At 44.8% G+C, this 19,060-nt stretch overlaps 1 long non-coding RNA gene across 1 annotated transcript in view; it reads left to right on the forward strand.

The window, feature by feature from the left end:
* The window catches only part of LOC308072071, a 3,850-nt gene extending 1,192 nt beyond the window's left edge, over nucleotides 1–2,658 (forward strand). Inside the window, exon 2 of the long non-coding RNA XR_013931478.1 lies at nucleotides 1,638–2,658. This is a non-coding gene — a long non-coding RNA (uncharacterized lncRNA). The remainder of the gene's footprint in view (nucleotides 1–1,637) is intronic.
* Nucleotides 2,659–19,060: the final 16,402 nt, after the last annotated feature.

Below are 19,060 nucleotides of genomic sequence, written 5' to 3' on the forward strand. Positions count from 1 at the left end.
GGACCCAAGAAAATGACACATTTTGGTTTCGGTGCCAAACGCCCATTCAATCATAGCTAGCGTCTGAAAGGTGATTTTTTTTCCCCTAAGCCGGTGGATTCTTTCTTCGCTGTTTGGCTTGGAACAAACACTACAGCCTTTCTTATCCATTAGGCTGCAGTAAGAACTGCAGTCCTTTCCTGAGAGACTTGTAGTAAATAATAACATTTGTATTATTTTTTTTTAAAAGAGAATTCACACTGATAAAGTATTGCAAAGAGGATGGGAGTGATGCCAGTCCTGAAAATGTGTGTGCAGGGGATGATAACATGTAGGAAAGGTCTGGGCTTTGAAGAGCAAATTCTCCCTGCAATTTGCAGCTGCCAGTGTCTATCCTGCCTGGACAGGAGTTTGTTCCCTGGTTTATGTTGGTTTTAACCTAGGTTTCATATTTTTAATACAGGAGAATCCTTTCTGCCTCTAGGTAGATACTTGGTGCCTTCTAGCAAGATGGATATTTACCGTCACTAGGACTTCTCCATAGCTGTTCTTCACACATTTATTTCTTATTTTGGATCTGAGATATTTTGCTCTACCCTGAGATACCATGTTACTGGCAGTTATCTTCTGGCCACAGCCCTAACGGGAGAATTGCCTCCCTTCCTAACACACTGCTCATACTCCCCAGGTGAAGAAAATACCTTGGGTTTACACCTGTGCTTCCTAGGAAAAGACCGCAGCTAAAATGCAACAACTTAGTTTACGAAGTACTGGAATGTCATGTTTTGATAGCCGCTAACATGTTTAAACATTGCTTTTTGCTGTTGTTGCTTTTGTGCCAAAGCTTTTTGTTTAGTAGAGGTGGAAGGAAAGCATCCAGAAGTGTCAAAGGAGATTTCCAATCTCTCAGTGTGCTCAAGGCGACCCGTACCACATGCAACCCTTAAGAGAAAAAGCAGCTCCTATTTCAAAATGACAGTTGTGTCCCTTTATAAATACTAAAAGGAAATAAAAATAAAATAATTAAACCAATAAATCACAAACCCAATAGCTGTAGGAAGTAATAGCAGATCTTGAACAAAAGAAGCAGGGGGCAAAAAAAAATGAGAAAGTATATCAGACCTAATCAAAAGCCCTTTGAAACGAGAGGGAAGTCTCCCATGGATAGTCAAGGAGTTAATATAATAGGTCAGATACGGACCATTTAGTGCCAATGGCTATAGTTAGAAATAAATTTCTACTCCAGTAATCCAGGAATGATAATATGCAATCCACTGTGTTGCATGCTGTAAACCTAAGCTAATTTACCTGAATACATGGGAATTATGTTGCTGCAGCTGGATATTGGGGTTTGGATTCCTGGTATTTTTGTGTTTGCAGGGAAATAACACTGTTTGTGGTTTGTTTGTTTTTTGTTGGGGTTTTTTTTTGCCTATTGAAAACATTTTAAAATGAGGGTCCAGTTCTCTGGAGCGCTCAGCAATTTCACCTACTATGAAAGGCCAGTGATGTTTTTAGTGGGAAGGTGGTTAGAAAAGTTTGTGTAACTCATGTTCACACGGTGCCATGTGTTGTCCCCTCTTGGGTGACGGGTGGACCATAGATGGAGACTGAAAAATTGACTGTTTCCTTGGGTGCCGTGACTGAGTCTTTTCCAGGCAGTAAAAGCTGACTGACTCTGGAGTCTGCGATGTCCTGCCTGGGAAAGGGTGACGCTGGTGGGATGCTGATTAGCTTGAAGAACCACGTAACAGGTACGCAAGTATACCAGTAACTTTCCATGAAGAAAAAAAAAAGCTAAGTTGAAGCAGCAAGGAACACGGTTTAGCTGCTTCAGCATGGACAAGACAATATTTCAAGCATCACCGAATCATGGTTTCTAAGAATTAGAGCTGTTGACAGATTTTCAAAATGTTTTGACAACTCATTTCACTAAGATTTTTTTACTTAGAGTCTTGAAAATTTGTCACCATTTTGCAAAAATACTGCAATTTTTTTGTGGTTGTAAAGCTAGGGGGGGAAAAAAAGAAATGTCCACCTATTTTTTTCATTATAGTCTTGCTGAAAAGCCCTTTGCAAAGTAACTAACTCCTGGAAAAATTCCATTAGCTGGATACAGACCCTCCACAGCTACAGGACTTTGGCTTAAAGGAAGGTCAGGGGTTTGATTGATCTGATCCAGGCACCAGTTTGTTTGAGGAGACGTCCTGAAGCTGCTGCTGCATCTCTGCTTGGGGAAAACTCCTAAAGGCTGTCATTTGGTTAAATGAATGATGTTTTTATAAGCTTACTTGAATAACTGAATCAAATCTCTAAGCATCTGGCAAAAATATCACCGTCTTTAAAACCATTTGCCTGGGATTTTTTTTAAAGGCTGATGCTGGTCAAGTGTGAATCGGGTTTTATGCTAAAGTTGGACCCGTGTGCTGTGGGCGCGTTGTGTGCATGGTGCCAGCCGTTTTGTTTGCCAGGAGGCCAGTGCTTGTGAGAGATTTTAATAATAAACCGGTAATGTTTACATTATGAGATTGGTTGTTTAGAGTGAAGCTCGTGCAAAGAAATGAGATGCATTCATTAAATGTTTAATTAAACCATTGTCTGAAAATAGGTCATAATGCTCAATATCATGTCTCGTTATTAAAGAATAAAGTTTAATATGGTATTTTAAAACTTAAACAACCCAGTTGCTGTTATTCCTTTCAAGGGAACAGTTTTTGTTTGTTTTTTGTTTTGTTTTGTGTTTTTTTTTTTTGTGGGCAAACTCCTTAAATTCTCAACCGTGTGACTTACAAGCAAGTTAGCAACACCACTTCTTTTGACTTTAAGGATACCAAGACCTCCACAGCTGGCTTCTTGGTTTCAATACAAGCTTCACTCGTACGTGTCCCCACTGACTTTGCAGTGAATATCTGATTTAAAAAAAAAAAAAAGGTATGTGATTTAGGAGCTTTTTACCACTATATCAGTATGGAAATGTCTCAAGTAATTACTTGGAAGCCTCTCTCGCAATTTGGATGTAAACATGCCATCCAGTTCCTGACCTGAAACGTGTAGCTGGTTCGGAGTAGCTGAAGATATTTTCTACCTCAACAGTGGTGGAAGACAAATTTGTAACTGTTACTGCAGCAGGAATTAATGTGCAGATGTATTTGTGCCGCTCTTTATACCACCCCATATGGTTTCAGTTTTGACCTGTAAGGTGTGCCAAGGAAATTACTTTTCCTTATGGAAGTGGCCTCATGGTTAGTCTGGATGCTCAACAACTGCTCCGGCCATGTGATGGGTCTCTGCTTCACCCATACTGGATTGAAGGGGACAGTCTCTGCTTTGGTATTACTTTATAATTAAAAGAAATGCATGAGGTAATTGGTAGTTATGCAATGAGAGCATTGTAAGCAAGGGCTGCAGTCATAATGCGTAACATAAGTGAACATGCCAGTTTTCTAAGCTAGAAAACTTTGGGATGGAGGGTGAGTTCTTCCCAATTTAGCACGATGACAGATTGAAGCATACTACTACATATATACTACATGTACATATATGCTATATATACACACATACTACAAAAGTATACTAACTATAGAGTATTAGGGGGAAAAGTATGTGTTTCCATGGAGCCTTAGACGTTACTAATGTCTCCTCATCCTCTCAGAATACTTTTGATGGGTTTGAAGCAAAAGACCAGCCCGGTGACCCAGCTGGCCCTGTAGACTCTTGTGTCCCCTGGGTGTCAGGGCGACCTCTTGCAGAGGGGGAGGGAAAGCTTTGGCTGGTCTCGCAGCCACCAGTTGCAGCCAGCTGGGTTGAAACCCAAGTTGTTTGATGGGTTGGCTAGCAGGTGGTCGTCTTGAGTCTTGGGCTGAAACTGTTATCAGGGAGCTGGGCTGTATAAACCCTCGTTACTCTGGCAGTAGCACTCTGGTTTTCATGAGAGCAGAGCTAAAGAAGCTGATAAGATAAACTTGGGAATGCTTTGGGAACCTTTTCTTGAACTCCCCAACTCAAAATCAAGCCATGGTGAGAGGTAAGTCCAAGTTTTGCCTGGCTAGGGTCTAGCTGCTGGGGGGATGCTAAGCTGTATTGGAACAAGGCTTAACTAAGGGGTGGGTTTTCTAGGCAAATATTCCCACCAGTTTAAGAGAAACAGAAAACAATTGCTGTTTAAATCAAGAGATTCCTGCAAATTCATGAATAATTATGCAACAGCTTTTTTTTTTTTTTTTTTTTTACAATTTTTCCTGAGGCCCAGTGATAACCTAACTACACTTTCTCACTTTCACTGTTCTCACTGAGAGAGAGAATAATCTAATTAGCGATTCAGCCCTGACAATTACCTTCAATTTAACAGTGATGAATAGCCAGTTTCAAAAGGCCTGATCCTGTATGGTGCTCTGAGCATGCTGAGCACATTAACGTGTTCTCGCTTGCGGTAACGTTGATGGAAGTGGAAGGCACCCTGCATCTTCTGCAGTTTGTTCTGTATCCAGATGACTTATTTTCATCTTAACCTTTGGTGGTATGAAACTTCATGTTTTATGGGCAAACCTTCCACTGTTGTGGGTTATGTTCTTCCTGCATTAGTTTTGCTAATTTGTTTTCTGTTATTGCTTTGCACAGGGAAATCTCAGTCAGTGTCTTGGCATGCAGAGGATTTTTAATACATTTTAATAATGGAAACACAGTATTATACAACTCAGGGAGAAGCAGTTCTGCAACATTTCTGAGACCCTACAAAGGATAATTTCTGAATACACAACCCACTGTCGAGTTCATGTAGACTATTAGACAACAAACCAGTCACCTTCGTGGTGGTTTTTTTTTTTGATCTTACCTTGTTCAGCCCAACCAGGGTCAGGTCTTTCAGAAGAGATCAGCATCCCTCAGCTTTCCAAGTGAATGGCTACATTTTTGAAGGGCCTGAATGGCCAATTAGGCAGCAAAAGCGCTCTGCAGCCTGCTGTTCCTCTTGACAATAATTTGGAGGAAAGAGGAAAAATTCTTTGTCAGTCTCTCTATTAAGGTGAGAGAGGTGACACCAGTATTCGGAGGGGGGTTAAGGTTCACAGTGCTGCAGAGGGAAGGGGTGGACAGGCAGATGCAGGGATGGATGGATGCAGGAACCTGCAGGATGGGGCTGGTGCAGCTCCTGAGAAACCTGCGTCCTCCAGATCCACGCTTCCCTGCGTACTGAATTGCTGTAGGGAGCTTGCCAGGAATGGAAGTAATTTTAGAGTGCAATTTGGAAAATGATTCGGTTTAAAAATTGCTATTTTTGAAGGGCTACTTTCATCTGGGATCCAGTCCCCAGCATGTTCCCACAGTACTGGCTGCAGCAGAGTGGTGGTGGTGGTGAGAAATTACTCTCTGGGAGCCCCAAACCTCGTGCTGCTGCCGAGAAAACAGTTCATGGGAATGGGTCCTTCTCCTGTTGCACGTTTGATCCTGCATTTGGCAGGTGGGGGCTTTAACCCAGCTAGCTCGAAGGACATGGCAAAGGTACCTGCCCACCCTCCCCAGGGGTTCATTGGCCTCAAGGGAAGGAGCAGGCATGTGTATCTGGGAATGGGGCTGCTGGGCAGACCAGGTTTCGAGGCAGGTAAGCCTCCTTTAACCTGTTGATGTGAAAGCCAGGGACAGCTTGAGGGAGGGCTTTTGTCAGGCCAAGTTACAGAATGGCAAATACACACCTTTCTCCTGCCACCTGAAGATGTACCGCGTGTGTCTTACAGGCCCTGTGGCTGCATCTCCTACGAATCTCTCCAGCTGATGGCATTGAAATGCAGCCTGCTAAGGTGGCCCTCGCTGGGGCAGGCTGGGGCTTTACAGCACTGCAGCATGGGCAGTGTTTGAGCACAGCACTGAAGAAAATGTTGGCAACCCTACGGCCCGGCTAAGCTTTTTGTAAACGCATTCCGCTTGTGACTAAGCAACTTCACTCAATTTGGTTTGCTCTCGAGGACATGGGGAGTCCAAGTGTCTGGCTGACGGCTGTGCCCCCGTTCCCATGCAGGTGTCAGGACTGCTCGCTGGTGATGGCTTTTGGAAGCACTAACGTTTATCACAGCCCTGCTGTCCCAAGGCTCCTGGGGGTGACCCAAAGCTCCTGGGGGTGACCCAAGGCTCCTGGGGGTGGCTGGCTGGCAGGTTTCCCAGGCGGTGGACCAAGCCCAGCTGCAACACGTCTGTGCACATGCGTGTGCACACATAGATACAGAACAAAGTAATAATTTCCCTTCAATGAAAGAAAAAAGCTGACCTTACAGTTGGTTGATCATCATCACTGCGATCGTGTCCATCCGAGGTATGGCGGGGTTAAGCCACCAACTTTACAGTTGGTGGCTCGGTTTAATCCCTGCCTCTCGCTTTTGTCCAAGGTTGCTGAGCAGTAGAAGGGTGGATCATGTTCTGGGATGCTTCCCTGCTCCTGTTCACCTCGTGGCATGCAGCAGAGGAGCAGCCCGGTGTCAGTTGCCTGGGAAGGCTCTGAGTTCTGGCAGCAGGTCCTGAGGCAGCAGGCGGGAGCTCACCTTGCACCCTGCAGGGAGGGGGTCAACTCCGTTACAGGGGAAGAAATGATGGTAAAAGGGGTGTATCATTGTGCTGCTTAGTTATTATTTCTGGTTTGGGGAAATATTTGTGTGTGAAGAGACAATATGGTATATTGGGGGGGGGGGGCGGTGAGGAGTGTATAAGGAAAGCAACATACCGTCTTCTGAACAAATGCTAAACTCCTGCTGGGAAGTGGAAGGTGAAGGAGGAACGTGACGGTGAGGAGGGCTCCCTTTGACAGCTGTCCATCCTTGCTTCAAACGTGGTGAGCAGACAGGGGAATGTTTTAAGCTTAAAAAAATAAAAATTCCACTTTGCTCTGTAGAGACCTTTAAAGGACCTTTATTTCCAAATTAAGATTTTTCCATTATTTATAGCTACAAAAAAGACATTTTATGTGTAATACCAATACATTTTTTGTGCACGTAATGAAAGAAAGACAACTGCTGTGCCACTCGGCATGCAAAAATGTGTCAGGGAAAACAGACAAAGCTGCATTCAGGACCAGATTCATTTTCATCTCTGGTCTTCCTTAGCCTGGAAATGAACTTCAGCCTCCCCAGTTTTTCTATTTTTAGAGTTGGCCACTGCCCATATTCACCTGGGCACTAGGGGGAAACAGAATGAAGCTGTTTGGCAGCATCTTGCAGTCATTTTACAAATGAGCAGTCAAAGCAGTGGAAAGGGAAAGAGATTACGTTTCTTACAGTGGATTTAATCCATTGTAGGTGTACTGTGACCGATGCTTTCACTTTGGTTTTAGAGTACCGGGGTATGATTTAGCCTTTAACAAGCACTTATCTGGTGAAAATGCATCAGTGGAAACATAAAAAATAAAAACACGCAATGAAGAACGTACAATATCAAAACCTAGCTGCATGGTGTGCTTCAAGTAAGAAAGACCCAAGGTAAGGAATGAGGTCAATGTAAAAGAATTGTGGGATGAAAGGTGCCTAGAAGTGGACACTTCAGAAATGGAGCCAGTAACGGTAACAGGGTACGCTGCGCCCGAGAGATCCCCTCTGTAGCTCCATCCGTGGTTAGCGCAGGAGGCAGGGATGGAGAACAGAAAGGAGCACAGGCTTGCTTTAAAAGGTTTCTGAAAGCTCCATCAGCCTTACAGTCTTCTAGAAAGATTTCCTCCCAGCTGCAGGGTCCCCGTGCTAGCCCTTGGGGCTGGCTAACCTCCAGTTACATGAGACAGCCAGCATGGGCTAGCGCGGAGGTTGAGAAGTTTCCAAGCATCGCTTGCCAAACTCTATTTTCCTTCTCTAAAGCAGAGGTTCAGGGGGCTAATAGACAACGTTTCGGAGCTGTGAGCATTGTCCCTCGTGAAAGCAAGCTGCTGCTGGGCAGCTGAGCCTCGTGGCCTGCGGCAGGCAGGGGCTGCTGGCTTCCCGTGGGCTCCCGGCTGCATCCCACGGCACAACCATTCCCGTTTGGCAGCCCCTCTGTCAGGTGTGTGCTGTCTGCTCCTGGCGCCAGATCTAACAGCCAGGTCCTCTGATTCAAGCTTAGGAAACAGGGGCTTTCTCACCTGTTCTGTAATGAGATATATATTACTGCACCTTGGTCCAATAATTTCTCTTCTATTTGCCTTCCTTACCCTTCTGACCATCGTCCTGTTTCTCTCCTTTGGTTGAGAAATATTCCAGAGAAGAGTTTCTTTTATTTCAATGCATTATCATAGCTCCATTGGAGAGGCAATGAAGTCGTGGCTGGGGTTATGGCAAGCTTCCCACCACCCACAAAGGAAATAAAGAGCATCCTGCTGGTGTGAGAACCATTATGCTGGGGAGACCTTGTGATACTGATAACGATGTAAGAATAAAAAAACTCTGCTGTGAAAAAGATGTGTATTCTAGCAAGCAGGTTTCATTTCTGTCCGCATGCCAGTGTGGTTTATTATTTTCTAATGGAATGAGTGGTTTATGATCAAAATTCTAAATTTCATATCTTTATATCTTTATAAGTAGTGAGCAGGGGTTTAGCTGCATGAGACCCATTAATATCAATACAGCTAAGTCCCCATATGCTTCTTTAAAGTCTATTTTATACATAACAACATGAAATTTCACCTCTCTATTTCTCTCAGTCTCTTCAGGAAAAAACAGTGATAGCTAATCTGAAGGCAAGCACACTTTTTATTATTTCTCTCAAAGCAATAAGCATTTTTAGTACTCTGAATTTTTCCTGCTGACAAACGACAGGCAGAATATAACACAGAAATCAAATAGCTGCTCTTTTTGTGGGCTGGCCAGGGGAAAGTAACTGAACAACCTCAGGCAAGAAAGCACAGATGATTATTTATGTTATGTGATTTCAGTGTGTTGCCTTTAGAGCTTTTTGCTTTAGAGAATTGGTATGCACTAAGTTAGGGAGCTGCTTCTCCCCTGTGAAATATTAGAAAAGGAACGTTGGCTTTTCTAGATGAAATTTTCTGGGTTTGCTTCCTTCCTTACATATGAATAAAAATGATCCAACTGCTGCTGAGAATGAGAAGGGGGAGGGGGGGAAGACATGTTTTCCAAGCAAAATATGTGAATTTAATTCTTTCATTGTCCTTACAAACCATGCATTCTGACTTTCATCTCAACCATTAAATCTGTCTCTCTGTGCCTCCCACTACTAAAAGAAAAACTTCACATCTTCAATGCTTGTTCATCTTATCACAATCCAGCAGGATGGAACAATCTGGGGGCAATCCTAGATGATCTTGAGTATTTTCCAGCAGGAGAGACCTGTCAGCATCACCTGAGGGCCGCTGGTGGGTCTGGGACATCACAAGCTGCGCTGTTGGGGTTCAGCTCTTGGGTCCGTGCTGCGGGAGGGACCTGCAGCGGGCTGTGTGCTTTGTAGGGCACAGCTCTGGGGTCCCATCTGTATCGTGCTTATCCTTGAGCAAGCAAACGTTATTTTGGTAAAGTCAAGTCTTCCTAAAATCTGGCTGTCCTGATTCAACTCTTGATTCAGCTAAAGAAAATACAGGTTGTTCTGATGGCACGTGACAAGGGTTGGGCTTGTGGTGGCCCAGTCACAATTTTCCCTGGTTTGGGATTACAAAACATTCCTTTTGCCCTGAATTCAAACAAGTGACTGCTTCTCAATAAGAAAGTATAGGGTGTCTCCAGACCTGTGCCTTTCTGGTCATGAAGAAGATGTCACACTGCATCAGTCATGGAGACTGTGCATGAATCCCTTGAAGCAAATTCTCCCATCTGTGGCCAAGTGCTGAAGTTCTAAGGGGCCAGTGCAACACAGCAGAACAGAAATCATCACCTCCACTGCAGTTTGTAGAAACTTGTGTCACGAGCTTCAGCCTCAGAACAAAACAAATCTATAAACAGTGAGGAAATTGGCTGGAAATGACCGAGGAGACAAATTTCTGGATTTTATCAGTTGAGTATTGAATGATTACAAGCTGCCGGTGTGGATGCCCAGGTCTCACACAGACACACACACACTCACAGAGGCACACTGGAAGCGTGTAGCTGATAGAAATGTAGCTCAGGAGTTTATTATTTGACAGCTGTGGGAGTTAAGAATCCCAGGAACTGGCTGACCTTAGGGTGCTGCTTCTAGGCGACATCATATTTAAGTAGGTGAGACTGGATTCCTTAGGACTGCTGCCTATATGTGAATCAGAGGGATGAAGACCAGGGAAAGAAAAGGTACATTTAAGCTAAAGAACAGTGTTGGCCCAAGAGCAGAAGAGTGTATATTGCCTATGAATACACTGAAAATGAATATTTGAAAAGGTTCCTTGCTATTAAAGTAATCAACTTTCTAAACAGTCTTCCAGTAGGAAGAACGAGAGCCAAAAGCCGGACTGCCTGTAAGGTGGAGTCTGAAGTGTGTCACACAAAGGGATGTCTGCAACAGCAGAAAATGGAATTTAATGGCTAAAGTGCTCCTAAACATTGCCAGGTATTTTAAGGTGGATAACATACAGACCTCTCTCGTATATGGTATCTCCTCCTGCTCACTGTTACAATGGGCAGCCCATTTCTATGCTTTTTTCACTGCAATAAATGTTGATTTTTGGAACTGTAGGCTGGCTGGGGAATGAATTTAGGAAGAAAGGCTTAGCACGATTTTGATGGAAGATCCTTATCAGCTGAAACAAAAAGAAAAAAGAAATACATCTGTTACATTTTACGAACATGAAGGCTCCTCAAGGTCTCCGCCATTCAGAACCCAGCAGGAAATTTCCAACTGAGGAGGAGAAAGAGGAATGTTTACTAAAAGACAGATTGCAAACATCAAGCTGCCTGTTCTTTAATTGATCTTTTACATTGGGAATATTCAGAAGAGCTATACTCATGGTTAGACTGTTATTTGGAAAGCCAGTAAAACATTCTGCTGAGAACGGCTTCATATTAAGCCAGCAACCCAGGGATCTTTTAAAACACAGCAATTTTCTTGGATGTTTATTTCAAGGCAGACACTGCTCTGAACATTTAAAGCAATGATTTGTCTTTCAGACCTGCTGTTTTCCTTTTGTTTTATTCTGTTTGATTAAGAAGTGTAAGAAATAACACAAAGGAGAACAAGTGGGTATTGGGTAGGTGTTTATTGAATGCAACATCTAGCTCCTTCCTGAATGAGAGAGGCAAACAAACCCCAACAAAAACCAAAACCAAAAAAGGCCAGATATGGCACTTGGAATTTGGGAAGGTAGGTACGAATGTTGTGGAGTAGGGAAGCTGTCAAACACAGCCCGTGGGACTGCACCTAGTTCAGTGAAACCCGATGGGAAAGTCCCAAAGTGGGGGAATGATAGGAAAATCCAGAAATGGGGGAATGATGGCCACGTGGAATAGCTGCTCACCATACAACCACAGTGCCGTGTTTAGGAGAGGCACTTCTACACTTAGTCATGCTGGCCTTTAGTTCCTTGTCAGGCAGATTGATCTCCTTTCTTTTGTGCTCTTTTCCCAGCCTCTGCAATCAGTATCTTCTTGATGAGAAGATGGCTAGTAATTAGAAGATTAATTTCTGTGAGGAAGAAGTTTGAGCCTTTATCAGTTACCCTTGAATTGCTGCTGGTAGGGGATACAGACACAGAAAACATTTAATGTTTGCTGCGATGCTTCCTATCTGCTAACACGAAACTACATCCACATCTCCTAGGTTCCTGTCTAGCACTTACGCACAAACCTCCCTTCTTCTATGTAGCACCAAAGCTTTGCTAGAAAAGCAAAGAGGATGATGAACAACCCTGTGGTGTCTCAGTCAGCACTTCCCCCAGCACTCACAGTAGCATGCTGCGTTCAGCCTGTTCCGTCTCTTCTGTGAGTCTCGATTCCTCTGCAATAAAGCACCTTTCACAATCATTTCCCAACAGAGGTGTGATACCTATAAGCTATCTCCTTGTCTCTGATATTAAATTCCCTGCTACTAATGGATTATGGCCTTCAGCATCATCTATATTATTAAGAACAATATTATTACATTGGAAACTCAATCAACCCTCACCTTTTACATCAATTGTTAAAGGGTTTTTACCCTGACAGCCCAAAAGGAAGCAAATACCTTGGATCCGTGAAAACATCTCAGACATAAAAGACACAAAGTAATGATTATTCTCCCTTCACCCTCAAAGGAAAGGAGATAATTAGAAAAGAAAAAGAAATGAAGACACTGGTGGAAGAAGAGGGGATCTATGTGGTGCCATACGTCCTTCATAAGAAATCCCGCTGCTCGCATCTGCATAGCGTGCCAGCATTTCAGCTGCTTCCCAAAGGCACGTGGCTTGCTTTCATAGCAGTCCTGGATGCGTTTTTTTGGAGGACCTGGGGCTAGGGATTGTCCAGCTGTGAGTTGTTTTTTCTACACCCCAATGCCTTTCTACCTGTTTCCACACGTGCAATGGAAACTCCTGTACCCTCTTCTCCTTTTTTGAGCACAGCTGGCTAAAGGCAAGGATCCCCAGGGAATTCTAAAGCAAAATCTTGTTCCTGTTTTATGGGGACAGTTAACTTTGAATTAAAAAAAAAATAATCCCAAATTCTAACTTAAGCTAAAACAGTACTGGCTTTTTGGGCTAAAATTTCAGGGTTGGATACCGACAACTTCACTATCATCCTTGATGTGTTTATGAAGCAATATTGCCCCAAATGGCTAACGATGCAGTGCTTTCTCAGTCCTGCTGAAGTGTAGGTAGGGATAAATCTGTTTTAAGTTAACTCCCAGTAAAAGAGTTTGAACAGCTAGTCATGCTATTGGCATTGTTTATTTCCAGCAGTAGAAATCTGCCAGATTTCTGGTTTCATCCTGAAAATACCAAGAACTCCATCCCTTCCCAGCAAAGCCCTTCATCACGGGCCTAGTTTTGAAACACATGAACAGTTCCCAGTGACACCTGCAGAACAAGCCATCTTCAATGGCTTCGCTTAAGCACACGTGTCCCCCTGGACTGGAGTGATTTGTTTGCATGCTCTTTGGAGCACAACACTTCAAACCAATGTCCGTCAATAGAGGGTATCCGAGGCGGCGTTGACTGTGGTGCTCCACGGAGGTGAGTGGGGCAGGGGAGGGGGGACCACCTCTAGCAGGCAGTGGTGTTTGGGAGGGATAAGAGGCTTGTTTTGATGCCCTAAAATTTCTGTTCCGTTTCATCCCAAAGATTTGGTCCCCTTAGCTGGAATGTTCCCTTGGTCTGGGGGTGGGTTCAGGCCAAACACAACGCCAGGTTCCCACGGGCTTTCGGGGGTTCTGCTGGGTTTCAGAGGAGAGGTGGGTCCACTACAGACCTCTGCCCATCCGCAGAGGTGGAGGGTGGAATGGCACAGCATTGCTCAGCCCTCAGAGGTGTGAGGGGTGCAGGTGGAGGAGGGTCCTCTGCTACAGACTCAAACCTAACCCAGACTTCGTTCTGCTGCGCTGGGTGCTGTTAACCCGATGGAGACGTCTTTATTCAAATGGTATCGCTCTCGATTGACATCAGGAGTGAAAACTGATCTTCTTGGAATATAAATGTTTTTGTTCTTAATTCTAACTGGATTTTAGTAATTCCCTCTCTCTACTGCTTTGGCCATGTGATGCTTGCTTTCCTTTCTATGCCTGTTTGGGAGGAAAGCCTGGTAGATCATTGCCTGTAGGCATCAGTTCTTCTGTAGAAAGGGAGAGTTCGTGAGGGCAGGTGGGCAGGAGATGGATAGTATGTCCTTGTGTTGACTAGAACTGTTACCAACATGGAAAAAATTCCATTTCAATATCACTATAAAACACGCAGCCAACAGCTTTGCGGATAATGACACACATACTGAACACACTCATCCAATCCTTACTAACATGAAGAGGACTGACTCAGAGGGATTGAGTCAGGTCAAGCTGAAACCACCTTGGTCACAGCAACCAAAGCGCTGACTGACGGTGCACGGGTAGGTGGAGAGCTGATTTCAGGCCAGTGAGCGTGGTGGTGGTGTGCACCAGATGTCCTCGGGCTGGAGGCAAGCGGTAAGGGGTTGTAGGGTGGAAATCAGCTTGTGCCACTGAAAGCGTTAATGTTCAGGAGCTCAGAATGTGGCTGACCAGGAACGTTCTGTAATAATCTAAAAGGCGGCGGGTTTTTTTTCTTCTGTTTTGCTTTGTTTTGCTTTGGTTTATGAGAATTTACTGCTGCTTTTAGCAGCTTTTGTCTAACATGGAGTGCATGTACAGTGCTGGCAGTACTAAGCGCTTTCTGACAGAGCAGGCGCTCTGCAGTTTCAGTTTCTGCATTTGTCTTGGTTTAAAAGAAATGGGAAGGAAATAGTTAATGATTAAACTTAACAGATAATGCTGTTTACAGCTACTGAACACATTAAAAATGGAGTTTTCTGCGTGCAGCACCTTCACGTCTCTGAAGGATTCTGCTTGTGTACAGAAACAACTGTCGTTTTGCCCCTGGCTCCCAGGAACACAGGGGTCCCGTGTTTGTCCAGGCTCTTGCTTTGAAATCTTCTGTTCTTTCTCAGTGTGGCTTGTTCCAACCCAGAGTCATTCAGACTGAAAGGATATCCTTAACCTGTGTGCATGGAAAGCGTGAAAGCCGCAGGTCAAGGTCTGTCACTTAAATAAACTAAATAATGCCAGGGGAGCACGAGCCACAAAACCGTTCCCAGAATTTTGTGCTGCTTTCGGCATTCAGAAGGTTGGCCACTTCAGCCCCTGGCATCTGAAATGTCACCTGGGGCTCAAGTGCAGGGTTTTCGCTCCTGCATGTTGTGTGGTACTTGTGCATCGTCAGAGCAGGCAAAAAACTGACATGCTCCTTCAAATGAAGTCAAAGCAATCATTTTGAAAGATACTTTGCAAAAGACTTGTTCTTCTAAGACGTTGGGTACCCTCTTATAAGGTGTTGAGCATCCTTGTGCTCATTATTGTTAGAAGGACAGGATGGGATATCATTTGGGGCATGGGGATGCTTGTGGAGACTGCAGTTTCCTTCCCCTTCCAACTTCCGACCTGAACCAGAAAATAGAGCCTTTGTTTTAAAAATAACTGTGGTGACCATCTGAATCATTGTCACGGATATTGAGGCTGATTATTTGCTCTCCTGAGCCTTGCCTTGACAACTTCTTTCCAAATCTATGGAAAATATTTTTACTGCTCTTTGTCTGGGGAGAGGATTGCTCCCAGCAGAGAAGAATACAGAAATCATTTCATTGAGTTCTATTGTTCTTTGCCACTACATGGCAGTCTCAGCTTCTGAATTTTAAGTTTGTAATGTGATGCAAACTGGAGTGTCATGGTTAAGGAATCATGCCCCAAAATACATCTTTTAATTGGGGGTTTGATGCATATAAGTTACAGCAGTTTTAATCAGCGTACTGTATATTTTTACTACTATGAATGAGCTCTAGAGACATTATTTTTGAAGAATCAAGTGAGATTTTATGGTGGGAAGCTTAAAGGGCCTCCTTTCACTTAATTAAGTAAAAACAACTCTAGCAAAATCATTGAAATGACGTGACAGTAAGCAGGATAAGAGCTTTCTCCTCCATCTTCACTGAGGACATCTGACTGTCCTAGGCAACCTTGTAGTTCACAGAAGACTGATGGCTGCTGAGGGTCTGCCTGTTACACCAAGTCTTAAAGTATGGTCAAGCTTTTATGCTTAGCAGAAAACCCAAGGTTTCTCAGTGCCTGAGCACATGACACTGAGTCTTGCATCGCTATTATTTTTTCAGAAAGAATAGGTTCTTTTCTGCCTGGGAGATACCTGGTCATCTAAGAATGCCCCCAAGTTTGGGGAATATTTTAAGGGCCAAAGACTTGTGTTGACCTTTCAGAAGCAGAACACATACCTTCTGAATGAATAAAGCCTGTTTTAGAGGAAAGAATTTCTTGATAAACATGGAAAGTGGAACTAAGCAACTAGATTGGCTTCACTTGAGTTGTAAACTGACCTGTTTGTACAGAACATGGGAAATAAAACTATGGGAGAAACCAGCGGCAGGCACAGTAATGCGTTCTGGTTCTATCAAATACTGGAATTAAAAAAAAAAAAAAAGAAGCTATAAATCACATTGCAACCACAGAAAAGCCTGTTTTCTAAATAAGGAAACAGTGGAGAAGAAAGGAACTTGTTTCATGTCTCACTGTCCAATATACAAATCGCTTCATGTAAGATACTTAAACTGCAAAAAGGAATAAAAGATACGGCAAAATGAGGGAGGAAGCCAGAGAAGACCTAAGGACACAGACTGGCAAACTGGTCTCAGCTTAACTGGTGACTCGCAGCCATTCAGAAATGAAAAAGAAAATAGTTGTTAAAGAAAGAGCATCGTGGGGGGTGCAGCAGCAAAGGTGGTGGTGGAGCTCCCCTTGCAGCGGTTTCCCAGGCGGGATGGTGGGTAACCCTCTTCCCATCACACATGTGACTCTGGTCACAGACCTGCAGGGACTTCATCAGCTTGGAAACTGTCTCTCCGCCAAGTTTTGTTGAGGGGGGAGCTCCGTGTGGCTCTGTTTAAGGGGAGAACCTGATTGCAGCTCCAAGGGGGTTGCATGAACCTTGAAGGGACCTTCAGACCTAACGCATGCTGGCTGTGGCATTTTGGGGGCTAATAACTGAACTGAACCTGCTGGTTTCCACGACGTCCGCAGCCGGTGCCTTTTCTCCCCAGTGCCGTTCTGTGACCTGTTTCCATATTTCTCCTGCAGGGCATTGGGGCAGGGGAAGGGAGAGCTGCTCACAAGGCAAAGCCTCTGGAATTTAAAAACGGCAACAAAATTGTTTTCCAGTCTCTCATGTTTGGAAAAACCTGAAGCGAGGTGACATGGAGGGGGCTAAGGCTGTTTTTGCTCGCTTCCCTAGGTGCCGGTTGTGACCCCCACCTCAGACCCACCTGTGGCAGCCCAAGGTGGTGGTGTCCTCGGTGCAGCAGCACGGGGTCCATCTCCCAGCTGGTGCTTGGAGCCCCGCTCTGGGTAGCTGCTCTCCCTCCCCAAGAGTTTGTTTGGGGCCAAGGCACGTAGCCCCTGCCCTGGGGGCTCAGCCCGTGCCACCCTGCGGTGCCATCCTGCGCTGGGAGGCTGGGGGAGGCTGGCTGGGGGCTCGGGGGGCACCGCTGCGGTGCAGTCTGTGCTGGGGAGGTATGTTCCTCGCCCACAGCTCTGAGGAGCTATTAGTAGGGGCTACTTCTGCCTCCTTGTCGGACAGGCTGTGTCCACAGAGCGGTGAGTGGCTTTTCATGCTGCAGGGAGGTGGCTCAAGTGGTGGGACAGCAGAGGAATTCCCTGAGAGTGCCTTCTCAGTCCTGCAGCTTCTTTGTCAAGGTTAAAAAAATCATTTGGAAATCAAACTTGGAATCGATTTATTTCACCCCCTCCTGTGTCCTCTCCACCCCTTCTTCCTTCTGTCCCATCTTCCTTGTAGAAAAAAAAATCAGCACACAACTCCGAGGGGGACAGTCCTGCAGCAGGAGCCGGGAATTAATCTTGTTGCTGAGATGAAGAATGGAAAAGTTCTTCAAAACTTTGCCATCGATTTATAAAAAAGAAGACTTGTGATTGATGTGGTTTCCCTTTCTTATTAATCTTTGCCATCTTCAGACATTCAAGAAATGTAAGTCAGTCCGTCCCCCCCAGCCCCGATTTGTCGAGGGGAGCAGAAAGGTTTCCTTTCTCTGCCTTCTTTTTCTGAGCATTAGGGGATCGCGTTGTACTGATGCTTCTCTGCGACATAAAAAAATTGAAATGTACCCAGAGAATAAAATAGACCCTGAAGAGGAATATCAGCTCTCGCTATGTTTGTGTTAAAGATGTATGATTTAGCTTCTAGGTATAGGTAAGACAAAGGACGCACATGCATCGTTTTTTAATAGATGCATCCTTTGGGAGTAGGGAGCCGCCGGTAACGCTTGCTTTGGACATGCACACAGAAGTCTTCTCCTTGGCCTGTGGTGTAGCAGGACACAGGGTCTCCTCGCCCTGCAACAGCACCGTGGAACTCCAGGATTTGTTGAAGCACTCTGCATGCTTCACCCCAAGCTGCGGGCGACAGAGCGGTGGGCAGGGAGCGGGGAGGGTGGCGCAGTAAAAAGCAGCTCGGCTGCCCTTAGCTGGTGGCGAACCCCCCCCACGTGATTTGCTCCAGCGCAAACAAAGATGAGAAAATCTTGTTTCTGCTCGACAAACCTATGGAGGCTTGTAAATTATTCCAAATTTCAGAAAAGATCGGGGAAATTTGGGAATACAGAACTAGCCCACAACAGTAACTTTCCCTTTTCTAATGGGAACTAATAGTTTAGTTTGCTTGCTTTTTTATATATTCTATATTTTATGCTCTTCATGTGAAGGTATATTGACCTGTGTTCCCGAGCAGAAACTTATTAGTATGAAGTGAGCTATGATGTAGCAAAATAAAGTGGAATGGGAATCTCATTACATTCAATTAAATGAGCCAGGTTTAAAATGTGCTGGGAGAGTCAGGTGTACGGTTCGGAGCCCGAGGCAGGGGAATTGCACAGCAGCAGTTGTACTGGCTGGGGGAAAGCTTCCCAGGCTCCCAGCGGAATGCCAGCATTGCAGATGGCTGGGCATGAATTTCTTTCTCTCTTTGAGCATCAACCGAAAAAGCAATTTCTACAGCTTTATTAAACGGACCTAATTGTGGAAGGGGGTGCTATATATTCATATATTACACATAATATTAGCTAGCATAGATGTATTACAGTGAATTTCTAACGTGTTTTCCTTTCACCCCCTTCTTTGCCCTCAGCTCCAGTCTAACGTGCTTGTGAGGTGCAAGCTGAAGGCTTGCTGGGTCTCTCAGGTGCCCTCCCCTTTGGAGCAGGGCTGTCCTGGTGGGTGTGATGGGTCAGTCAGCTCCTGCCGAGGACCCGAGGACCCGTGGGGAGCTGAGCCTCTGCTTGCCTGGGGGGCTGCGTGCATCGGGAACCGGCTCGGTGCTGCCAGGAGTCGGTGCGAAAGCTATTTGATTTGTTGTAGTGAGAGACTGCCTTTCCAGCTGGAGAGGAAACAAAAATTTAACAAAATTCGTTTAAGACATTAAAAAATGTACTGGTTAGTGCAGCGGAAG

Source organism: Falco punctatus, assembly GCF_963210335.1.
Source record: "Falco punctatus genome assembly, chromosome: 12".
In the NCBI taxonomy this organism is placed as follows: Eukaryota; Metazoa; Chordata; class Aves; order Falconiformes; family Falconidae; genus Falco; species Falco punctatus.